The sequence below is a fragment of the Poecilia reticulata genome, chromosome 14, assembly GCF_904066995.2.
Source record: "Poecilia reticulata chromosome 14, P_reticulata-male-v2, whole genome shotgun sequence".
Taxonomy (NCBI): Eukaryota; Metazoa; Chordata; class Actinopteri; order Cyprinodontiformes; family Poeciliidae; genus Poecilia; species Poecilia reticulata.
The window spans coordinates 7,877,083-7,902,409 of record NC_088843.1 but is presented as its reverse complement, the minus strand read 5'-3'; the positions used below and the strand labels follow the sequence as shown (position 1 = coordinate 7,902,409).

Genomic DNA, 25,327 nt, shown 5'->3' with positions numbered 1-25,327 from the left:
ATATCACAAGTCTAAGCCTTTCAAGTTGCTATAAGCTGGCACGCTGATGACATTTTGACCAGGCCTGTGTTTTTCCCCCCTAAAGCCCCACTCCAAGTTACACATGCACTCTGTTTCTAAGACACACACACACACACACCTACACACACGTGTATGCTTTGTCCAGAGTTTCTCACTTCTTTGTCTCCCTCTAGCCCTTCTCCAAGTGACAGGCTTAGCAGTGCAGTGATCCATGGTACTACCCGCCTGTTTATCCGGGCTAAGTGCTCTTTGCTGTGCCACTCCACTTTTCTCCGTTGTCTCAGGCCTATTTGATTGATAAATATTGCAGTCAACAGGCAGCGTCAGCCTCTGACCTTAAGATAATGGAAATAGTTTTTGAAGAATATGACAAAAGACCAAGGACTAAAATCCCAACCAGTATTGGGTATGTATTAAGAAAGGTGTGACAGATAAACTAGATGCGGCTATTCAAGCCTTATGGTCTGTATACCGAAATGTGTTCATTGGCCATGGAGGTGTTCCTCTTAAGCATACAATCCTTATGGAAATGATTAAAAACTCTTGAAATTTTCCAAGTTTTGTTGGAATTGTATTTGATGATAGACCAACAACAGGTGGCACCAATGTAATTGAAATGGGAGGAACAAAATAAAATCTGAAACCAGTCACTATTTTGTAGAACCACTTTTGACTGATATCACAACTGAAAGACTTTTGAGCCATTTCTCTAAAAGCTGAGGATAGACAAGGTATAGTTTGTTGAAGAGGATGTGCAGTTGGTTTACTCTCATACACAGCGATGTGGGGCTAAAGGCTCAATTTTGCTCTCATTTGACCAGAGGAGGACATATGTTTACTATGGTCCCTGCATGGCCTGTTCCATACTGAACAGTTGAAATGGCATTCTCTTTCATAAAGACCAGATTTGTGGATTTCACTACTAATTTTAATCAGTTGGATAGATGAAATAAAAAGCCCGGCATCTTGCCTCTCATTATTCCAGTATGCCTTGCAAGGATTTGCTGTAACCTTTGTAAATTATTATATATTTATCAAATTCAAACTATCTGGAACTCATCTAGTTCCTCATCGTTGATCATCTTGGAAAAATCTATTTTGTCACAATTTCCACTAGTGAAATATTACATGCTTCACTAGTGACATGTAAATAATTGCATCAATTATATGCTTAGCTAGTTTAATGTTCACCATCTTGAATCTCTAGTTTGTTGACAAGTCTGTCCAAACTCTTGGCCAAATGATGCCTCAGCAATCAACAGGCCGAGAGGAGCCATCGCCTCGGAGCCATGCTGCCAACAGTAACAAACAGCTGTCATATTATCTGACGTGTGAGTTTGTGCCGTCACCTGGTCGCCATGTTGGCAGGTGACCATCAGTAAGACTTTAGCGACAACCGTTAGAAAATGGTCATCTAGGTGAGGTTTTTGCAGTGTCAAAAATTCCACCATCAGCTCTGCTTTTTTATCCAGAAAGCATAAATTGTCCATAACTTTGTCCAAAACACAACTAAATGAAAACAACTGTTATAGGGATTCTTTGTTTTATCCTCTGCCACCTTATTTTTATTTGTTTTTTTTTACTTTGGAAAACAATCTGTTTTGAATATTGTAATTATTGGGTGTAGGCTTGTTATCAACAAAGTCAAAGCTACAATACTGCTTTCATCTTAAAGAGTTTTATTTTACAGGCTAATGCAGGACTACATTCCTGAGGATTTAAAATACAATTAAATGAGGGTTACGTCTGCTACTGGAGGCCTTGTTGTTTGGCAGGTTTCCTATAACCCTTTCCCCTCTTGAATATCATTCACAAGCCAAACACCAGACTCCTTCTGAAACCCTTGCTCCGAGATGAAGTGGCTGCATGTGAGTCGATTGTAATGGTGCATTGTTCGCTGTGAGACCTACAAAAAGCCTCACAGTAAACCCTTCGAGCTTTGTTTGAGAGACAACCTGAACGAGACAAAAGAAAACGCAAGTAGAGAAGGCTTAGAGTGGCACAGCTAGAACCTACAGTTGTATACTGAGTGATGCAAAGACTTTAGATGCTTCCCAGCTGTCTCTGCTGCCAGAAAGCCAGCAAAGGAAAAGAGACTTGTGGAGCCCACAGCAAGTGACAATGCAAAAGATGCGACACATTGCCTTTAGGGAATGAAGGCTTGGGTAAAAAAAAAAATACATACATGTTTGAAGAGCCCTAAATGACCCCTAATTGGGCTGATTAAATAAATCAGTAAAAACAAAACAGTATTTAAAAGGTCATAGCTACTCAATGAGTTCATAGATTCTGTGTATTTATTTTTTATTTCTTGTCGCTTTTGCTAGCAAACAGGTGATTTATTGTGGACTTTGGTGTTAGATTTTTAATTTTTTTTGGGGGGGGCAGGGGGCCAATTTAACTTGTGCTTGTTATCCATAGCTGACAATCCTTGGAAAACAGAACTGCTTACTTTTACATGCAATATTTAACTTAATGGTGATAAAACATGTCTCCTTCAGATGGGATCTAAGTGTATGAGATCGATTTTGAGATTTAGTTATTTATGCACGCAAGTGCTTATTAATGCTCCATTATACAGATTTATTTATGAACCACTGTAGAGTGTTTTCAATTCAGTTCAATTAAAAAATACTTGATCCCAAATGGAAATTAAATGATGTTGTAACTCATATTAATTCAATTTTTCAAAGAGTTATTGTAGACAGTGATGGCTGTGGGCAGGAAAGATGTCTTGTAGCGCTCTCTCTGTTACAGCAAATATAGAAAGTACGCTATTTTCATTTTTCACCTAAATATACCGTCTTAAAGCTCAGGTATATTAAACTTAACCACATATTGAATAATAAAAAGCTAAAATATGACAAAACAATGCCTGGGAGCTGATTCACACAGTGTGAACTCACAGCTTTCTTGGTCAATGCACTGCAGACTTATATTGCACTATGGTGTCATCTTTGTTTACGTGCTTGGTGTGAGTTACAGTTCAGCATGCTGGTCCAACAACAGACTTTAAATCCACCTCCAGGTCCAATGAGTGTTACCCTAATGACTGTTAATCAGCCTATTTGTGTTGCAGATATTTTCATTGTTTTTAAACTGTTTAACAATTAAATACTCAAAGATCAATTTACTTGTACAACATTGGGTATTCTTAATTACATTTTTACTGGTACACAACATAGGAAAGACTATCTTCAGTGTTTATTTTAGCCACTGGTGATCTTGTTACCGAGTCATCAGTTAACAGAGGGGAGTTAGAAAGGTGAACCAGTTGTATCACATTTCTCCACGGGAGAGATGGGTCCGACTTCCAGGCATACAGCAGTCATTTGATCTGCAATCTCGTCCAATATTCTGTTATATAATGTCTCAGAGACACACGTGACGTTTCAGCTCAGTAACTGGTTCCCTTACACTCTAGTCTCTTGTCCATTTATTTCGCTGTCTCCGCTTTTCCAGCTGAGCCCACAGGGGCAGTGACCTCATCTAAGCCCAAACTCGGTGACCACTGGGTTTCCTGTGTGTCTGAGAGGAGATGAGAGTGCCAGACACCTTTCTTATTAAAGCTGTGTTTGGCCATCAAGCTGAGGAGAGATTCATTGGAAAAGTGGGTGAGCTGGACCAAGTGGCATCTCTTTTGTCAACTCCTAGCATTACACTCTAATTGGCTCCCATAGGCTTTGGGTCTGCTGGAAAGATTGCTCCAACACATAAATAAATAACACGCTTAAAAACACGCACAACACCTACGAGACTAATCTAACTTTGAACTAGCTAAGAACACATAAAAATGATAGGAATCAAAAGATTATGTTTTAAATACATTTGGGGCAGTCACGTTTTCATGACAATGCCAACAAAGTTAGATGTCAAAATATTACCCTTAAGTTGTTTCGTCTTCCACAAAACAAAAGGTCAATTTCTCATTCAAATATCAACCAGCAAAACCACAAAAATGAAATGTTATTCTCATGTGAGAAAATCTTATGAACATTACTTATTGTAATTGAATGCTGGTTTTAACCCAATGTGAAATACATCAAGTCTAGCTTCTCCTCCAATATACACGCCGACTTTTTCTTAGGATACTTTACACAACTGTGGATGTAGACATGGGCCTCTTCTGTGTATCAAACGGCACCAACCAGGCCTAGGACTGAGGCAAGGGATTCATTTTAGGCGATGACACCACTAATCACTTAAGCCGAGGCTATACTGGTGTTACAGTTAATTAATGCGGCGAGTTGTGAGGGAAATTACCTTCCCAGGAAGCCAGTAATTTAAATTAAATGATCCCATGGACCCGTATGTGAAAACATAAATGCAGAGACTAACTCCCACTCTCAGGAGTTTTTTTTTTTTTTTTTTTTTCTTCCCCCCCATCTTATCTTTTGACTTTGTGTTCAGTTGTTCTTCCTGGGAATATTTTGGCTCCATCAAAATTGACAGTAAAACTTAAAAAAAATGTAAAAAGTGTTGTCATTTAGGAACTCGCCAAATTATCCTGCATTGTTTGCTCACCACTTACTCGGTCCCTCCAGGTTTTTATGTGACCGGTATTGTCAACTTAAATCATTCGCTCTCTGACTTGGCCTGTCATCCCGATAGCAGATTCACAGACTATAGATTCATTTACTTTCTCATATAGCAATGTTTAATTACACAGCCTTCAGACCAGCACCATCAGAGACAGAGATTTGTGTTTTTCCTGCAGATGTGAAGTCTACATAACTGTACATTGTCAAATTCATCATCAGATGAAAATGGTTTATTTTCTTCCCGTGAGGGGATGTAATTACATAGGTTTAGTGAGTTGGAGATGAATTCAGACAGAATCATACATGCACTCTTCATTCCTTCTTGCATGAGGATTAAGCTCCCTCAGCTTCTGCATGTAAGTGGGTACAGAGACGAGTCATCTTCCAGATCTCTCCGTCAGAGGTTGCATTAGACTTTCTTGATGTCCATCATTTTGACTGACAGCATAAAAAAAAAAAAATCCTGTCATAATCCATTTTCACTTGTCACATTTTCAATTTTTAAATAATAATGACATACTCAGATGCATTTAATTTTTATTTGGTTGAATTAATATTTAACAAGATGGAGAGAGAATCTACATTGTGCCGTTACACATCAAGCAGATACAGTATATACATATTTTCCTCAGTCTGCAGTGACAAAAAGGTCATTTTATTTATATAGCACATTTTCAGAAACAAGGCAATACAAAGTGCTTTACGGGAATTAAAAGGAAATACAAACACAATAACAAACCAAAGGAAAGAGCAAAAGAAGAAAAAGCTAATAATGTTGATCCAAAGTATATAAACTAGATACTTCTAGTCAGGGTTGGTAGATAAGTATAAGCAAGTATCCTCTGGTCTAATTGCTTTTCTGGTTTGGAAAAATGAGTCTTAAAAGAAAAACAAAAAAACTCACTTTGACCCTTTTCTGTCCTCACAAGACCTGAGGATGACTATGTGCTTGCTGGACAGGCAGTGAACAAAATATGGATTTACTTCCATTGATTTAATCAATAGAAATCTTAAAAAATTTAAATAAGTGGACAATGAAGCACTTTAGTGTATCGTCTTACAAGTGTGCTCTTAATTGTAATTCTGTCTTTAAAGTCCATCATTCTGTGAGCAGAATGGTATAAACATTCACAAAAAGTGTAATGCCCATGTTGACGGAATAATGCCAAGATAGAATGTATTAGCCAGTGTGGACTTTCTCTACGTAGCCAAATAGAAACAGATTAATGCTTTCGTCAAGAATTAAACTGAATCATTTGTGATCTAAAGATTTGTGTGAGCAAAACTTCAGCCGCTCTTCCATACAAAATTGTTAAAACTGACATTATGTTGCGACATAGTGCAAAACAAATAAAACTGAAAAGGAGAGAGAAAAAAAAAAAAAAAAAAAAAAAAAAAAAAAAGCTCCTCCACCTCCTCTCATGCCATCTGAAGAAATGGATCACTCAGTTAAAAACAACCAATCAGAGCCAGGAAGAAGATTTTAACACAGTCAAGCACGCTTGTGTACGAGCTGCTCATTGTTCTAATGGCAGAGAAACAATTTAAGATGCTCTTTTCCCCCCACTACAGCATTATGTACCAGGGTTTCCAGATAGGATTCACTGGGTTTCAGAAAGTTGTCATTTTGTTCTAGCAACATTTTACATGCACATTTAAAGTCCATGTAATATGCTTTTCCTGCGGTTCCATTTAGCTCAAAAGGAATGTTTTTTAGGAACAAAAAGTTGCCACCTTGCTTTGCTGAGGATCTTTGTGTTTCCAGCAATGCACGCCAACATCAGCCCCCTTTATCTCTGTTTTAATATGGCTCATTAATAATTGATCTCATAATATGCTTGCTTTATGCTAGCTATTCAAATGTGCACAAAGGTCGGTCTTCTGTTTGATGAACTAAATATTCAGGTCTCTCCTGTACAGCTGTTGGGTGATGTCAATTGAGTCTAGATTTACTTGCCGTTTGTCCCGTGTAGGAGTCCGAGTTTGAGAGCCGATACAATAGAGGGCTGGTACAGAAAAAGAGGCTAAATGTGTATTTGCATTAGCAAAAATTCATTGCTCGTTCCCCTCTCTGTGTGTGGGTGGATGTGAGAAAGAAATGGGTTGTGTGAATGGGTCAGCAGGGAAATGGGTGAAAAGACAGTCATGCTGCATTTCTGACATGTAGTCGGGTGACTTGCCATCCCCCGCCAACACACACAAACATGGAGAGAGAGTGAGAGAGCAAGACAGAATTTTCTTTCACTGCCAAGCTGTCAAAGACATCAGTGACATTTCCATGCCAATCACTGGCTCTTCCCATGCCAATCAGTCTACCTTTGTGTCTAGATATCAGTCTCAGTGCGGCCCGAACCTTTCTGTTCCCGTCTCCTTCCTTGTTAATCCTATCGTTAGACCGCTGCATTGTTCTGACTTTGTTCTACGTACAGAAGCACGAGCGAATAATCACAAGAGTAAAGTTTGTAGTAACCTTCAATGGTTTCCCATTACATTGTTAAAAACTGCACTAATGGAACTTCATTTTGGGGTGAGCAAGGTCAAAAATTTTTTAGATGTTATGTTTTCCAAAGAGGTAAAGATGAGCAACAGTGCTGCCTCAAAAATGTGTTGGTGCTTTAATTTGCTGCAACTCCCAACCGGACTGAATAAAGTAGATAAGCCCTTCTCAAAGATAATTCTGCAATGTTGTCTAACTGTAAGAGCATCAGGCTTTAGGAGCTAGAGGGCAATGCTCAGCAGAACCGTAACATCCGTAGGAGCTCCTGAAGTTCCATGTGAGGGGTGTGAAATCAGTCGAAACACTGTTGATGCAAGTGAGTTGCAGTAGTCCACTGAGCTTTGGAGATTTTCTTTTGCATATTCAGCAGCAACTGCACTGTGTGGGAGAAGTTTGCTCAAGTTTTTTGAAAAACAACATACATTCTGAGAAAGAAAAAAAAAAGAGATGAATAGGTTGATCGCTGAGCTATAATAGGGGCATGTCCCATAGGGTTGAATAAGGGCTCATTAATATGCAAATCAGCCATGCTTGCAGAGCAATGTCAGAAGGAGAAGACTTTGTATATGGAACTCTTTATCTGCTAATTGTTTGTAATTGCTGACAAAAGTGATTGATTTAGATGGGTGTGTCAGAGTGTGCATGTAAACACATGGAGACAGAAAAAGAGGCAGTTCAATAATAAAATTGCATTGGCATCCACTGGGGGAGTTTGAAAAATTAAATGGAGACAGTTTGCCTTCATTGCATTAAGTTTCTACAACAATTATGCAGTAGGTTATATTGCTTACTTTTTTCTTTGTGTGCAGTCCTCATATGCAGAACACAAGGATTAGGAGTGAAATTAATGGACTATTGGTTGTTTGTGTGCAACTGTATATTGTGCTGTTTTTTTATTATTATCATCCCAGAAGGAATTTCTCTAGTACACTGGCATAAAAATAAGACTAAATTCCTCTCCTAATGAGGCAGGTTGCCATCAGAGGGGTTCTGGCTATAGGGTTCATGCTAAAGCATGAATTGAGGTTATGTTAATGGAAGGATAAACTGATGATGGATAAGATGAAAACTGCATCTTCAGTTGGGCTGTGCAGAATGCATAGAAGTCAATACAATCCATAAGAAGACTAAAAGGTCATTTATAATCAGCAGTTATATTTCCTCCAAGTAAAACCCAGAGATAATTAGAAGAACATGAAAGAAAAACACACAAGCCCCAGATAGCTGAGAACATAAAAAGATGCTCAAGACTTGTGACATTATGCTTGGTATGCATAACGGACATCAATGCATCACACAATGGCCACACAAGGAAAAGTAGTAATGATAAAATACCTCCAGCTCTAATTTGAGAAAACAAGGCATTGTTCACAACTATAAAGCCTTAATAGACAACATTGTTATCAGCAGACAATATTTTAGTCCCATTTTATGTGTGTTGTTTTTTTTAATCAGAAAAGGGTTGTAAAAACTACCAATACGCTTAAAACCAAGATAAATGCAAACTGATTTGTTTTCAATCTTAATGCATTTAAAATTTGGTGTAATCTGATCTGAAAAAGCTACGTAGGTGCTATTATTGTAATCGACTGAAAATTGTTTTTTCCCCAAGCTATTCATTTCTAGCTTTATCATACATTATCAAACTACTATGACTGTCAACATTAACTCCTTAATGTGTCAAAGTGATCATTTTAATGCATTAATATTACATAATGCAGATTAATTGAACTAGCTATTTTGACCTCTGTTACGACTTGGCTCAGGGATGAGGAGCAATAACATTAAAACCAATTTTAAAGGTTTAAATCAGTGGTTCTTAACCTTTTTTGAGGTACCAAAGCTCCCAGATGCATATGCGCATTCACCGAACCCTTCTTATTTCAACCCCCCTACCCCTCAAACACACAACATACTTTGCAGTATTCTGATTTAGTAATGTAATTATATTAGCTGTGTAACCACCCCCACACCACTAGAGGCAGTAGCAACCCCGAAAAGATGTGACTAAGGAGTAGATTTAGACTCTAGAATTTGGTAAAAACTGTGAGCTTTGCTGAAGTAAATAAAGACACAAGTTCAAATTCATGCTGAGAGTGGAGCTCCTTCAATCAGTGCTCCTCCGCAGCTCTGATTGGCTAAGCAATGCAACGTGATCCTCTGGATCAAATGATGGCAAAGCGGGGCATCATCACGACTTTACACAAGTGTGTCTTTACCTCCGCGGCCGAGGCTCCGTCGAACCCCTGAGACCGACTCATCAAACCCCTGGGGTTCGATCAAACCCAGGTTAAGAACCACTGGTTTAAATACTGTAGTGTTTGTTCAGTTTCTCTTTAAAATTAAGAGTGAAAATTAATAATCAAAAAGTCTTAGAAACCAAAATACTAAATAAAACAAAATTTGCGAAACAAAAATGTCTTAAAATCAAAGCTGTAATCCAAAATTCTTAGCAAAACAAAGTTTTGCTAAGAAGACCTAAGGCCAAACAAACCAAGAGGCTGTAAACCAGTATCTGTACAAAAATCCAGTCAAACTAAACAAAGGTTCCAAACAAAGGCAAAACAAACAATCTAGCTCTAGCAGCCATTCAAAGTGCACAAAATGCCACTAGTCAAAGCAAATACAGCTATAAAAACACCTAGAAAAGAATCAAGCTACTCACCATAGAACAAATTGCATCTTCTGTGATGATCCAATGAGATCTGCTGTAGGCCTCAAATAGGAACTGGAGGAGGTCTGCATCCAGTTCCCACAGTAGAGCCAGCAGGCAGGAAGCTGCAACTATACAGAGGGAGGGGGAACACAAAGAAAAAGAACTTATGAGGCTGCTGGATGTAACACCTAAAAGCCTCTGTACCATGGAGGATTTCCTAGTTCACAGCAGAGCTTTATGGACTGGACACACAAGGAGTGATGAACGATAGAGAAAGGTGAAAGTTTTCCACAGCAAAAGTTGAAATTTTTTTACATTTTGTTGTGTTGCAAAATTTTGAGCCTGTATGAGCTCGAAATTTCACATGCATGAACTTCGCCAGTCACTTAGCTGTATGAGGACAAGCGACTGTCGCCTCATAGCACAAGTTCCATAGGAAATTAAGAGGGATATTTCTAAATTATTATTATTTTTTTAATAATTAGATTTCTTTTACACCTTCATAAATATATAAATCTGCCCAAGGCACCATTCCTGAAGAACCACAACAGCATGCATTTATATTTTAAGCTTACAAAGTTAAGCCTAGTGATTAATCAGTGCCACAGTGGGATTAATCTTATTCTGCATTTGAAATTAATTGAAATCACTACAAAATACACAAATGTTATAACTTAGGTACTTTTCAAACTTTTCCATGAACAGACTAAAAATTTGTAAAGAAGTAAAAAACAAATGTGTGATGCACAGCATGAAAATTAGGAAGAGGTTGCTAGAGCAGAAAAGAAAAAAAAAAAAAAAAAAAAAGATAAGCTCCATAAATTTGAGAATATATCAATATGTTTATTGGAAAAAAAAAAAAATAGTTGAAGGTTTTAAAATTGTTATCTTTGTTTGAATTCTGCATCCTTAGAGTAAATATGATTTGGCTCATTGGCCATTCTATTCACACTTCTGTTTTTGGCCTATAAGATGAAAGTCATTGCTACGTCACAGCATGGGAATGAGCCATTAGAAAAAGAAACCGCAGTATTGTTATCAAAATACAATACACGGCATGTTATCACAATATTTTTCAGGACAATTCGTTTGAAACTTTGGGTGCCGTTATTTTAGTTTTGAGAAATGTATTTTTTGTCTCGGTCACATACACATCTGAAATATGTAATAATTCAGCATGTATTCTAAGATCAGTGCTTCCCAGCTTGTCTGAATTATCATCAATTGTTCACTAATTTTTCTTAAATAAATTTTCTAAAGAATTGCAAATTACATTAATAAACAGAGCTTAAGATCAAAGGGAGTTTCCATATGGCTATAACCTACTTAGCCTCAACAGCTTTTGATGTAGCCTCACAATATGACCGATCTCCTTGAGGAGAAAGTTAGCTTTAGAGGATTTCAGACACCACATCCAACTAAACCCCCTTTATACATGCAACACTAGTAAGCCGTGCACTGAATAATAGAAGAACAGTCCTTGGATGAAGTCAATTCAATACATGGCTTTTCTGTAGTGGTCAATATTCCTCTCTCAAGGAAAGAAATTACATTGGAGAGATGCAAAGAAACCACTACTTTCTTTCAAGGATGTTACCTCTAGCCTTTTGGAACCGGAAAGGAAAACACAAGTGATGGAAGGTGGTGGCAAGTGGTAAGTGTGGCTCAATATCAAGGAATATTATCTTAAAACGTAGAAAACAAGAAATGAGTTCAAAAAAATAAAAAATTTGATGTACCCACAGCTCTTTTCTAGTTTAGTTGCTCTTTCAGTCAATCACTAATTTGCAAGTGACTAAAGCACATTTGACAGAGAAAGCATTGGCTAACCTGGCAAAACAAATCCGTCCAAGCAGATATAAGTTAGGTCAGAGACAACAGAGGTCGGCCGTTTCAAGCGTTGTAAAAATAAGGTGTCCACACTGAAAGCTTTAATGTCAAGTTACCCGAATGACATCAAGTTAGCAGGATTTGTGCATGTGTCCATGAAAGTACATAAACAGTAGGTCTCCCTATCATCTGGGTAAGAGTCAACTCCATGCCCAGATTCAAAGGACCAAAGGGGATAGCTAGGGAGACACTTCATTTTTCTTGACGCAAGACCTGTAATCTGGGGAGCCATCTGTAAGAGATAACCTTTACGGACATGGTTCAGATCCCCATGGCATATGATGGAGGAAAATCTCAACAGTGTCTAATTGTAGCAATTCAGCCTAATGTGTGCTACCACCAGTGATGCATGCTAATCCCTTCGACATGCATTTCAAATTCAAAACACAATTTCAGTACGAAGGATGTAATGACATTTGAAAAAAAAAATAAAAAAATCCTTTTGACACTCCTTTCAAGCATGAGGGAACTTCTGCAGTACGAGGAAAAACTTGGGTAACACTATTTGAAGGGCGGTGAATAAGACCGTCATGACACTTTCATAAACATGACATAACTCCTGTCAAGAACATGAATATTTATGCTTTATGACTGTTGTCATAAAGCATCATTCGGTAAATTATGACACTTAATACAAAGTTGACATTATTCAAAATGTCTTTATTATGACAACAACCAAGAAATCATTACTGTTTAAACTTTACCTTTAATAACATAAAGTTACCTAATTTTTAAAGTGCAATCTGTAATACTTTAACAAATTTATATCAGTAATGATTTCTTGGTTAATGTCAAGTTGTAATAACAAAGACATTTTGAATAATGTCAACTTTGCATTAAAAGTGTCATAATTTACCGAATGACGCTTTATTTATAACAGTCATAAATATTCATGAAGGCTTATTCATGTTCATGACATGTGTTATGTCATGTTTATGACAGTGTCATGTCAGTCTTATTCACCCCCCTTCAAATAAAGTGTTACCAAAACTTGTTATATTGAAGGGTAGCAAAGATGAGGAGCCAAGGATGACATTGTTGGAAAGCATAGGAGCCACACTTTCACAAATGATTTTAAATATTTGTGAAAGTAATTTTCAAATGGAAATAAAAAAAAACTAATTGTATTGAATTTCTGGTTTACCATGATGCAAGACACTTGAGCTTTTTGTTTTATATTTACATAGTCATACCTGCAATCGATTGTTATGGATTCAAGGCATTTTTTTAGGTAAAACTATGCACATCAAGGATTGTAGAGAAGAATGAACCAATTAAAGGCAAAAGTCTGAAAGCAGAAATGTCAGAGGAAAGAAATAGATGTATAAAGATCATATAAAATGACTTCTAGATTAGTCTTCGACATTAATAACTTTATAAGAGTCCGTCTCCAATGGAGACCATTTTACAATGCACGAAGGCACATTTGTGTCTCCAGAAGTCTTGAATCACCTTCAACTGTCCCACATTCTAGTTTGCACTACCTACTTGCTGTTGCACATTTGGAAAACTTCAAAAGCACAAATGACAAGAAAAATATGGTCCTTTAGTGAGTATGAAGATTTGGTAAGACAAACATTAATTTATTAATATTCAGTTCAAATAAATTTTCTTCATGTAAAGGAAATTTGAAGACATTTTACAAAAAAAAGTGTTTTGCTAAAGTGTCCAGTTAAAGGAATTGCTTTCTGCATCTTCTGTTCGCCTCCAACCATCTCCTTTATAGAAGAGGACTTAAGAATGTAATCTTAAAGTCTACAACTTATTAGCAAATCTGCAGTTCAGATCAAAGTCAAAATAGCCGATGACCAGACAGATGCATCTAGAGCAGCAGCATCTTTCAGCTTTAGCAGTCCCAAATTAGTCATCGTTTCCCAGCTCGAGACTCCAACATTAATGAACAATACAAGTCAAAATAAAAAATTAAAAAAAGGATGGAAGATGCAAAAGAGTTAACGAAAGTGTTCATGTTCAATCATCTTGTTGGTTATAGAGTAGAATGGTCAATGAGTCACTGACTTTCTGCCCCAGGCGGTGGAGCTAGCATGGGCGTTTTTGAGTAATGAGCTCAGGGGGACAGACCTCCTGAGCAATAAGCTGTTGCTAGCCAAGGGCTAATCACTGGTAGCCCAGAGGCCAGAGGGCTAGTCTCCCAACAGCCAGCTGAGATTCTCCCACCCCTAACAAGCATAACAAAAAAGGAAAAACAAACTCATGAACTCAAACATGCAACCTTATATTCATAATTTCTCCCAGTTAAAGGATTATATGTTTAGTGATAGTTCCATTTGGCTGATTAGTTCCCCCTACGGAAGACTGCAGCTCCACATCAACTGAAGTATATTGATGTGCGTTTAAAATATCAAACATTTACGTCTGCTGTGGTTTTGCATCATGCTGGTCAATTTAGTTGGAACAAAACTACACCACTCAAAATAAAATTTTGTTTTAGATTCCTAAGTTACTTCATCACTTTCTAAAAACTTGAAAATTCTCATTAGAGGTGTAGCAATGGTAAGCTTTGTGGCATGACATGTAGTGGACCCAAATGCAAAGCAGCAGAGATGTGGAGTTGATGATGAGAATATTGAATGAAAATGATGAACAAAAAGAACTTACCAAATAAAAACTCTGGGAGCCAGGACAGACGACAAACCATAAATCCAAAGGAGCACCAACAAGGAAACGCAAGGAGTGAATGAAAGAAAGAGGTGTGATTAAGTACTGGGAGAGTGAATGCTGCAACTATAGACTTGGACTGATTGACTAACCAATTGCAGGTGTGAGGGGAGAGCGATAGGTGGTACACGGGGTGAGGGAGACTACACTAGGGACTAATTTAAAACAGTTCATTTACTTGGATTGACAAATCACAGCTTTCTTGCGAATATTCTCCACTGTACATTACTGTGGCTACCAAAACCACAGTTACTGCACTGTAAAGAGCAATTGCACATTGGTTTATTTTTGCACAGTAGAGTTAAAACACTTTGGGTGTTTATGTAGCCTGTTGGGGATAGTTTTGCTTGTAGAATCTGAAAGCTTGAAGGAAAGTCCTGCAATAACAGTGTTTCACACATATAAGGAGCAAGCTTTGTCAAAACGCTAACCCAGTAATGGCCACTACTTGTGAAATAGTAGTGGACTGGCATTAGTAAAAAAAAAAAAAAAAAGGCAGGACATCGTCCATCATTTCCAAGGTTTTAATGTATAAAACCTTGGACTATTCTAATCTTCACCAGCTTTTAAAGGGAATGAGATCAAAGCTCAAGTCTCCAAAAGCACATTAGTGCTTTTGTAGACTTGATATATTTTCAGACTGTGCTGAAAATATGGAAGTCTGTAAAGCTAAAACACCTTGGCTGTTAAAAAACAGAGATCATTTTTAGATTAACATATTTGCATGTGCATGCTTGTTATGTATGTATTTATTTTAAGTCATATTGAATTACTTGCATCACTCTGAAATATATATATATATATATATATATATATATATATATATATATATATAAATTTGATCTCTTATGATTATATTTGTATTGTTAATATTTAACACCTTAGATGCAGTACCTTGTCAACAAATAAGCAACTTCCCCTTGGGGATCAATAAAATATATTATCTTCTGTTCTATTAAGAAGACACGTTGTCACTGAGGGTTTATAAGGTAATTCCTTTAAAGTTGGCTATTATTAAGATTCCATAAGTTTGCATTTATGCAGGTTGGGGAGTTTCATACATGTTGTATTTAACGTTGGCAGCAGTAGGTTCTCATAAATATGTGTTACTTAGCACAGACAATTACACATTGGGGTTTGTTTCTTTGTGGCCCCATAAAGCAAAGAATACAAGAGCAAAGAGTGCAAAACCATTTTTAAAAGAGCCTGAAAGCTGTGTTAAATATTTATCAGCCTCCTCTGACTCACCAGCATTAATTCTCAAACCTCAAAGAAGGTCTTCTGCTTCCCTAAACTGTACACTTTGACAGGTTTTAGAGGTGTGCTGTTGAGCTAATTTGTGTATTCTGTTTGTTGCTCAAGAAGTGTCCTCAGGGCTGCATGCATGTTCATGAACATTGATGCATGTGTTGGGAATCAGAAGTCCGGGAAACTAAAAATGTTGTTCTTCAGTAGGTTTAACTTATAACAAAGTATTATAAACTTTTATGGCAACTGTTCATAAATCTAATAATTTAGATAAAAAATGAAGTCGGGGCACCACTCTTAAAATAGAGAAAAATATGTAATATAGCCCAAAAAAATCAGTCTCATTATTTATAGCACATTATGTATTAGTATTAATAGTAAAAAATAGGTTAAAAATATAATTAAAATGATGCAGAAATGAAGAGCTAAATTTACTTTAGCATCTGGTCAAGTCCATGGAGGTACTGCTGGTAAAGGTACTATTGGAGTGAATTTTTGATTATTTGCAATTCTTCTGCTTTTTTATTGACTGTCCACCCAAAAACAACTTGTCTCCTGCTCTTTTTCTGAATATGGCTTTAGAGTTTCTGCTGTTGGATGATTCGACTTATTTCCTTGTAAGCTGACCCAGTACTTCAGTGCTTATTGTGTTCTTCTTAATTATAATGGCTTTTCTCCCATCTCCACTTTAAGTGCTGCTGTTGTGTTGGTTTTGAATGCTCCTTTACATATTCTTAGTGCCTGACGTTGAATATTATACCGTTTTTTAAATTGCATTTTTGTTGCTGAACCATTGACTATACTTAAGTAATCTATATTTGATCTGATCAATCCTGTAAATATTTCCAATGTGAAAATGTTAAATCAGCCTGTGAAAATATTAAAAGTGCCTAGGGCTTTGCCAAACTGTCCGAGTTGTCAGTTTGTGTGAGGAGTCTGATGGTTTGGGGAAAGAAACCGTCAAACCCACTTTCACGGACAGAATATGAGGGCCTGAAAGGTTTGGTACCTCTTCCACATGACAAGAGGTGCAGGAGTTTATGTGAAAGGTGTGTGGGGTCATGCGCGAAGTTGATAGCTTTGCAGATGAAGCTATGGTGGAAATGTCTGTCTAAGAGCAGAAGAAAAAACTCAAAAAGATATTCTCAGCTGTCTCAGTGCATGCAAGGTCTAACATGATACAGTACAATTTCCTCCACCAGATAGTGAGCAGCAGCACAGTGTGCTTTTGAAAGCCCCTCTGAAAAAAAGACTGAAGGGGGGATAGGATTTAGTGTGGGCTTCTATCAATTCCTATTGACCTTGTAGATCTATTTTTCTCTAATTCTGAAAGGAGTCATCAAAAGCTTCAAATGCAAGCCATTAGTCTCTCTTTCATAGAAAGCAGAAATAAAATTGTAATACAATATATTATTTTGTATTAAAATATAATACTAGCAATCAGTGAAGTGGGATTAGAATTTGTGCAGAGTTGTGTAGGAAGGCTTTGGCCAGGCTAACTAATTGTGGTACTCTGGACAGCTTTTCAGATACTGCTGGTTATGCCAATAGCATTAAGCATAGAGTTAGTGTGAAAAAAAGAGAATGTGTTAACTTCTTTCCAAACTACTGAAGTGTGTGAATGTCACATGAATTTGTATGACAAACTTTAGATGTGGAAATTGCATCTGTGCAACTCTTGATGAGTTTTCTAGAAAAATAATCTGTCTTAATGCTAAAACAAATGCCAATCCTTGGTCGGAGTGGGCAGGCCTTTAAGTAGTGTAGCCTTAAAGGCCTGCCCTAGTGTTTTAGTCTATGGGGCAAACTTGGAGCTAAAATTGGCCACATTCGAGCGTTTTATTTTTTCTCTCTGTCCTTGGCCCCAAACAAAACCCTCAATAGTTATCTGAAGAGAGAGAATACAGCATGTCAAAGAACTGAACTGGTGGTGTTTTCTTCGTAGTCGGCATCATAGTCAGTATGTCATCAACTTTAAAAAGATTTCTATTTCAATGTAATTGCTTGAGAGGATGTCAAACATGGCGCAGAATTCAGGGTAATAACTGCAAGTGCAAAGTAGTTTAAATGTGGCAAGGCACAGGTAACATATCCTCTGTTGAGCCTTTTTTTCAGCATTGAAGCAAACCAGAACTTTGTCAAGAGATGACAAAAGAACCAGTCTGAAAACATAACATTTTTTTCAGCTTTCATTTTCTCAACATTTTTGACATAGCGGTGAAGATGGTTAACATGTCTGTCCTCTGTGAGGTAGGAGGTTGCATGTTGTTTCGGGGACGCAGTTTAGGAACCCATCCGTCACAATTACCCAGACAATTTTCAGAACTGCTAACATCGGATGGAATACTAAACCTCCTGTTTCATCTTGTGTTTGTTCTTTTAAACATGTGCAACCTGCTACATCTGTAGAAAACTGACCAGTGCACGTTGTTGGTGTGCGTCATACCTGGGCAGTTTTGTATGCCTTCCCATGACTCATCTGCATTTGTGAGGTGACTAGACTATTATATGAAAACAATAGGAGCAGGGAACTACATGTAGGTGGTCTGGTAAGGTCAGCACCCTGAATGATGAAGTATTTTAGCTTACAATATACAACACAATTGTTCAAATTTTGAATTTCTCCATTACCATAACCTAGATATTTGCCCAAGTGACTTTTTAAAATTGATAATTGATAAAATAGTATTTAATTTGTTCATAGGGTTCTATTTTATAAATTTCTTTATGCGACCTCTCACTTCTATAACTTTCTAACTAGGTCATGCACAAGTGTTCCTTGTCTTACCTGTTCAAGTACTTCATTTTTGTCATCATCTAATCTGACCAGGTTTTCTCAAGGATTCCATATAACTGCATCTGCTTCATCTAAGTCTAGAGAAGATTCAACAGCTTCAGAGGAGATGTGTGGATTCAAAGGGAACTTATCACTAACTTCAGAACAGTGGTCAGGGTAATCATTACAAGGGTGCAGTTGATTCCAAGTGTTCTCGTTATCATAATCACTTGAATCAATGTCCTTTTGGATGAAACATTCTTTAATAGGGATTGGGCAGACTGCATGAAATTTGATTGTTCTGGACTTTCTGTGGTCTTTGGCTCACATACTGCTTTCCTAGTTACATTTAAGGTTTTAGGAAAAGAAAAACAAACTGGAGTCAGTTATTGGTTTCAAGTGGCGGCCATTTATGTTTTAACTACTTTCAATAAAACTAAGGGATATTCCAATACAAAATATAAAAAGTTAACACCACATTGATATCACTTTATTAAGGTAGAGCATTTTACCAAAGGCATGGAGTGTTGCTTTCCTCGTCTCCAAATATGCATTGAAACAAACTTGTTCAGTAATGTCACTGTCAAATGACTCCTCAAAGTCAGCTAGATCTGATATTAAGTCATCCGACTGACGTGATTCATTGTGAATGTGTTTTTTCAGTTATGCTGACAAAAATATCCTCAGAAATGATTTTTTCCCTGCATTCATCCACTTCAGATGACAACAGAACTGTTGAAAGTGTTTCTTCCCTTGCGCAAAAACAGTAGATTCAATTTGTTTTCTTTATAAAAATGGCAGACAGTTTAATGTAAAGGAATCTGGTTTCTTTGAAAGTCACAGACCTCAAAGACAAAATCTTCAACTCTCTCTTTCCATTTGAAAAAAAAAAACATTTCCAAAACTTCAGAAACAGCTGTAGTTTTATCTGTTGTTTTGTGTCTCGTTCCTCCATCATTTCTGGTTCTCACTTGACGGTATTAATTGATGTCTAAGCGACGTCATCCAATTAAAATTTTTCTGGAGGTTTTTGCTGCTGCCATCCTTCTGTTTGGTTTGTGGAACAAACCCGATATACCACAAAGTCTTTGATCAAATATTTTTAGCTCCAGTTTTATCTTGCAAGGTCTGCAGAAGATCCTCTTCATCCATTCTGCATTTACTTTACAGAAAGAACACACAAATGTCACTATGTGAAGTTAGATATTTCGCCATTTGTTTAACAATCATGACAGACAGCACAGGTTTGTCCAGTTGCAGACATTAAACAACACATATTTTACGTGGCACTTGCAAATCCATTCAGTCAGTTATTCAATCACCCAAGCAGCAAGAGAAATTATGGCTAAAGCAAAAAAAGAGAAAATCAATAGTGTCTAAAATATGATTTAAAAAAATTAACATGATAGAATACACCGTGAGCAGCTGGAAGAACATTTGAATTAAAGAAGAGCAAGTGTAGTAAAGAATAGAAAGATTAAGGCAGCATCAATTAAATGCAGCTATTGCAGCCGATCAACCTGCAAGTCAACGCTTTTAACCATGTGAGCATGTTGAACCGCAACCAAAAATCTTATGGTTGTAGAATTTAATCAAAATTATTTTCCACTCACTGGGCTATATCATAGTGAAATTTGAGTGTCACCAAAAACTCATCAAAAATTAAAGAGCACTGTGGATTGATCAAACATGGAATAGTTCAACCCACAGCTTGGAGAACAAAACACATCAAGGTAATTGTAGACATGGAAAATGATGGGAATTGAAATAAAAAATAATAAGCTTTGTTGATCAGAAAAATTATGTTAATCAAATTATAATAATATCTCTGTATTGGAAAAGAACTCCTCATTCTTAGCTGCTGTTTAAAGATAGAAAATGTTTTAAACATTTTGAAATTTATACTGATTTAATCTATGTCTTGTAGAAGAAGACAGCTTTAAGTTAACAGTTGAAACAATGGCTTTTAAAAGAAAAAAAAATGTTTAATGGGTATGCATAGTAGAAAAATCTAAAAATAAAATGGTGCTATAGAAGAAAGCAGTAGAAAGGACAAGCCAACCAGCTAAAGGGTGATGAGGTGTCCTCTCTGCAACTCCCACTGAGCAGACAGCATGTGGCAAGACAAACAGGCAAGGCTGTCAACTCCAATCTTCTCTAAAATCACTGAACTTCAAAAAGCTGAAATGAGAACATGATTTTATATTTCTTCACTTTAAATACATATCAGCAGCTTTTTTGTCACACAAGGGATTTTTTTCTTTTTTAATGCTTGCAATTTTTATTGCCCTTGACCATGTCTTGCTGCATGAATAATATCCCATTAAATCTGCAGTGACAGTTGAACTAAATCATGGCCAGAGACTTTAGAAAGCCATTGACAAGAAGAAAGCTAAGTCCTTACAATATTCTGGGGCCAGACAAGAGCACCTGGAGTGTGAAGTACTTAAGAAAGCTAAACACGATCGACTTTTACCTTTTACAGAAATTCAGATTAGTCTGTTTGAGAGCCTTTCACACTTTCTCTGCACGTCTTTCATAGCAGAACATCTACAAAACATTTTAAATCAGAAATTTAAAGGTCGTTTTAACAAAGTTACCCTATACCAGTTGTTCTCAATTATTTTCCGTCAAGCTGCCTTTGGGGAACATAAATTTTTTCATAAAACCCCTGAATATGATCAAAATTTTAGTTATGAAATAATTACATATTTGATAATATTTAATTAATACTGATATTTAATTATATATATATATATATATATATATATATATATATATATATTTTTTTTTTTTTTTTTATTTTTTTTTTTTTTATCAATCATTGGACTTTGTGACTTGGTGGTCAACTTTGTATGTGGCTATCATGCTTTTTTTATTTACTGATCAAAAAAATGTCGTTAGCAAAACTGAGTTCAGACTTTTTTGAACTGAGTTTTTGTTGAAAAACATCCAGGTGCTTGTTGATATAGATTCCCAGGCGCCAATTTAACTTGTTTGGTTTTATGCTGTCTGCTACCACAGATTTTAGGCAAAAAACACAAATGGCTCATTTCTCATTTCTGACCATACTCACACGAAACACAAGTAAGCTTCATCACATTTGTTGGTCTTCCGTTCGTCTTTTCATTGTCACAAACCTCTCCATTTCTCTTCTGTCAGCTCTGTACTCAGGCTACTTCTTCTTCAGAGTTGAGCAGGCAACCTCTTGATTAGTTTGAGCACTACTGCCACCTAGTGACTGTAGGCCAGCTTATCGTCCAAGCATGAATAAAAACACTAATACTAAAAGGTCATCTTGACTCTCACGCGTCTCCTGTGGGATATGGGTGTGTCTTACTGGAGCATTCACTGTATGCTCATAAACAGGACACAGCAGGGCTGCAGCGACACTACATATCGTTGTCGCCTAACAACACAGAAGACCTCAAGTTTGTCACTTGTCGGTTTTTGACAAGCTCACGAGAGGAATCTGAAAAGTCACTAATTATAGTGACAACGTTTGTAAGTTAGCAACAGTGCTCCTTTTGTCCTGACCACTCATCCCCACACTTGGCCATGCCTTTCAGTATTTCTTGGCTCTGTCCATTTTGCTGGAATTTTTAAAAATTTGTCAGGGGCGGAGTTATGCTTTCACATGGCAGTTAGTTAAACATTAAACTTTTGAAAGGCATTCAGACAAAGCATCTAATAAAAGCATAAAAAACATAAGCATTTCTGAGATTTTGGAACATGACTTGCTGGAATAGGTGATTATTATTACTAAATTTCAGCAAAGTCATTTCAACTGGAGCGTTAATATTAAAGTGATGGTAGGTGAAAGTTCAAATGTAATGCATGCTGTGATGCCATACTTTGCATACGCGCACAACAGATGGCATGATTAATGATTAATTTACAGCTTAGTACGCTAAATTGCAAAAAACAACAACAAAAAAAAAACAAGAAGGAAAGGTAAATCGTACTTTCACATAATAAACAAACATAATAAACAGTCTCCAGAGCTTAATATTTCTGATAGGTTAATGTACTGTGGACTGTGGTTTAACTCCCTCACATTATGAATCATATTCTCGGAGCAAAAACACGTTTTTGTTTTGCCCTGATTCCATTCGTTAACATCGAAATTGTTGTGTCTGGTCAGCATTTTTAGATTCAGGCTTGATTAAACAACACCTCTGTTTTCAAAAACTGTCCCCGATCTTGAGGTCAAAATCCAGATAAACAGTCTTGCTTACCACCCTGGACCAGAGACTAGAGAAATATAGCTGCATAAATTCATTTAGTCTGTCATCCTGTTTATGCAAGTTGTATTAGTGTGTGCATGTGTGTGTCTTTAGTGAGATGAAAAGCAATAGGGACAGCTGGAGATGTTTGTTGAGACTGTGCTCCCACTCGATCACAGCAGGAGGTCTGAAAATTTAGCCTCACAGCAAGAAAACTTACAAATACGATCAGCATGCACAAGTTTATATATGTGGAGTGTTATATTGCAGAACTTATTTATGCAGCATGAGCATATGTATATCTAAATTTATGATATGCTATGACTATGATGGTTATACAACAAATTAAGCTTCAGCTGTGTTTATCGTTTAAATATCTTCAAATCTACACAAGTGTGACTTTTTACCATCATTAAAATATCTTTTTAACTAAAGTATTGCCTATTTTCTTACATTTTTACGTAATGCATTTCAATTTTACCGGTGAACGTACTGATTAATAAAACCAGTGACAAAATGGAAAAATCTTTGTTACAAATTAAATGTTTAGTGAAGTTTTACTGTTAACTTGGTCAAAATGAGAAAAGGGGCAGGGAGTTCGAATAATCTACAGATTGTGTTAAGAACAATGGTTCCTCACTCAGTATTCTCTAACCTTGTGAAATATCAGAGCAGAAGAACAAGGACCGTCGTATTGACCAAAGGGGTTGTGCATTATCAGTAGGGATGTCAATATGTGTGATACTGGTGGTTTTGTTTTGACTTCTCAATTTCTGATGTTCTAAACATTAATATTACATTTTTTTCAGTATTTTGGAGTGAAGTGATTTTATCTTTAAAGGTGCATTTGGTAATGGTCACTATGTTATGACAGTATAATATGAGGCAGAAAAAAAATGTATCTCCTCTGGCTTCCCCCTGTGGCCCTTCTGTAATCTACAGTTAAGCTTATCACACAAACTACTTCTCAGTCCAACTGTCCATTGTTGTGATGATGTGCTGAAGGGGGAGTGTCAGAAACAATAGGCACTTCTTAACTTTCCTGCAGTCTTAGTGCGTTGCTCATGAGCAGAACGGCAGATGTCACGGTCGCACAGTGGGGAATTGGGATCCGGAGGTTGTACCATCAGATCATCAGTTAAAACCAGACATAAAAAAACTTGTAAAAGTGTACATGGAGTCAAAGTTGGATCCAAATGACCCTGTATCTTAATACAATTTGAATGTTAAAGAGACAGATGCCAATTTTAAGGTGTCAAATTGTGAAGCCAAATTACCTTTAAGTTGTTTTTAATATAGACATGATGTCATATCAAGTGATAAAAACTGAAGGCAACATAGTTACTTGGTTATGCTATAAAACGCCACTGTCAGGCTGGATGTTATGTAACCCTCCAAACCGTAATTTAAAGAGAAAATAAATGACACAGAACCTAAACATATGAGTAGCCATATAAAGCTACTCTAAATACTTCCAACCTCTTGTTGAAAGTGTTTAGAAAAAAGCAATATGTCTATCACAAGACAACGTATGTGAGAGATGCAAACTAAACTTAGCTGAACCCTAATTTAATCTAATTCAATCCCTTGCCAACAATGAACATTCAAGTAAGAAATTTATTTTTCTTATTTTTTTTATTGAAACAAAATCATGATCTTGAAGTATTTGTTAAGTCACGATGAGTTATAGATGTACTGTAGAGGATTGAATCTGTATTCCATATTTAGCTGTAAAACTGGTAAAAAAAAAATGCACCCATCATGTGGAAAGTCTTTCGATTTGAGTAAATGAACAATAATTTAGCTTGTAATTGGGGTTAGACAAAGGTTTTGACAGAAATGGTCTTGTCACAGCCCTAATATCTTCATGTCATGGCTGATTATTAAATGGTGGTGGTAATTTAGATCCGGGCACATTTTCAGCAGATTGTTTTTCACTGCTTTGATACAGATCAAGGGATTTTTGCCTCCCTTTTATGTCTATAAATAAGGTTTTATGCTGTGCACATATTTTATTTTATTGCAATAAATCTCATATGCAGGTGTGCATATATATATATATATATATATATATATATATATATATATATATATATATATATATATATATATATATATTTATACTTTTTATCTAAGTATAGAATCTAAAGTTTTCTAACAAAGTTCACTTTGTCACATTTTGTAATGCTACAACCATTAACTTCTATTTAATTTCTTAGGATTTAACATATCAATACATGTCAAACAAAACCCACAGTAGATCACAGTTATTCAAATGTTATTCTGGTTTCGTCAGTTTTTGATGTAAACAACCACATTTCTTGAATTCATTTGATTTTAATCTATTATCTGTTTCAAGACTGCAACTACAGAAGGCAATTAGTATTTTGGCAAATTTGATGTATTCACAGCAAATTATATGTCCATTAATATACATTGTCACATTTAAATCAAATCACTTAACCTCTTCGGCACATGGCCTCCTTTTGAGCAATATGGCTGAAAATAACATGCCCAAAATGAATTGAATGTATCTCAAGAACTACAGAGTTTATTTTAATTGTTTTGGTATCAAAACAAAGGCAAGACCCTAGAGAATATGTTACAGCTCTAAAAACCACCCTGCCTGTTACTGAGGAAAGTGTATTAATATGATAAACAGCAGAAATTAAGAAAAAAATCAATTTCCGCCTAAAAAAAACCACTTCAATCTATGAATGCTCCTTTCAAAACATGCAGTGAAAGCCAAAAAAAGTAGCAACAACAGTACACAATCTGACCTTTTACTGTGCC

General features: G+C 36.4%; 1 long non-coding RNA gene across 2 annotated transcripts; it reads right to left on the bottom strand.

Moving 5' to 3' along the window:
* Positions 1 to 1,653: 1,653 nt before the first annotated feature.
* LOC103475504 (uncharacterized) lies at positions 1,654 to 22,953 on the bottom strand. 2 transcript variants are annotated; one of them, XR_014090988.1, is made up of 3 exons: positions 21,385 to 22,953; positions 9,725 to 9,843; positions 1,654 to 5,000 (listed from the first exon to the last, which is right to left on the bottom strand). It is a non-coding gene; the product is annotated as an uncharacterized LOC103475504 (long non-coding RNA). The 2 variants fall into 2 exon arrangements; XR_535336.3 differs by lacking the exon at positions 21,385 to 22,953 and adding an exon at positions 14,225 to 14,878.
* Positions 22,954 to 25,327: the final 2,374 nt, after the last annotated feature.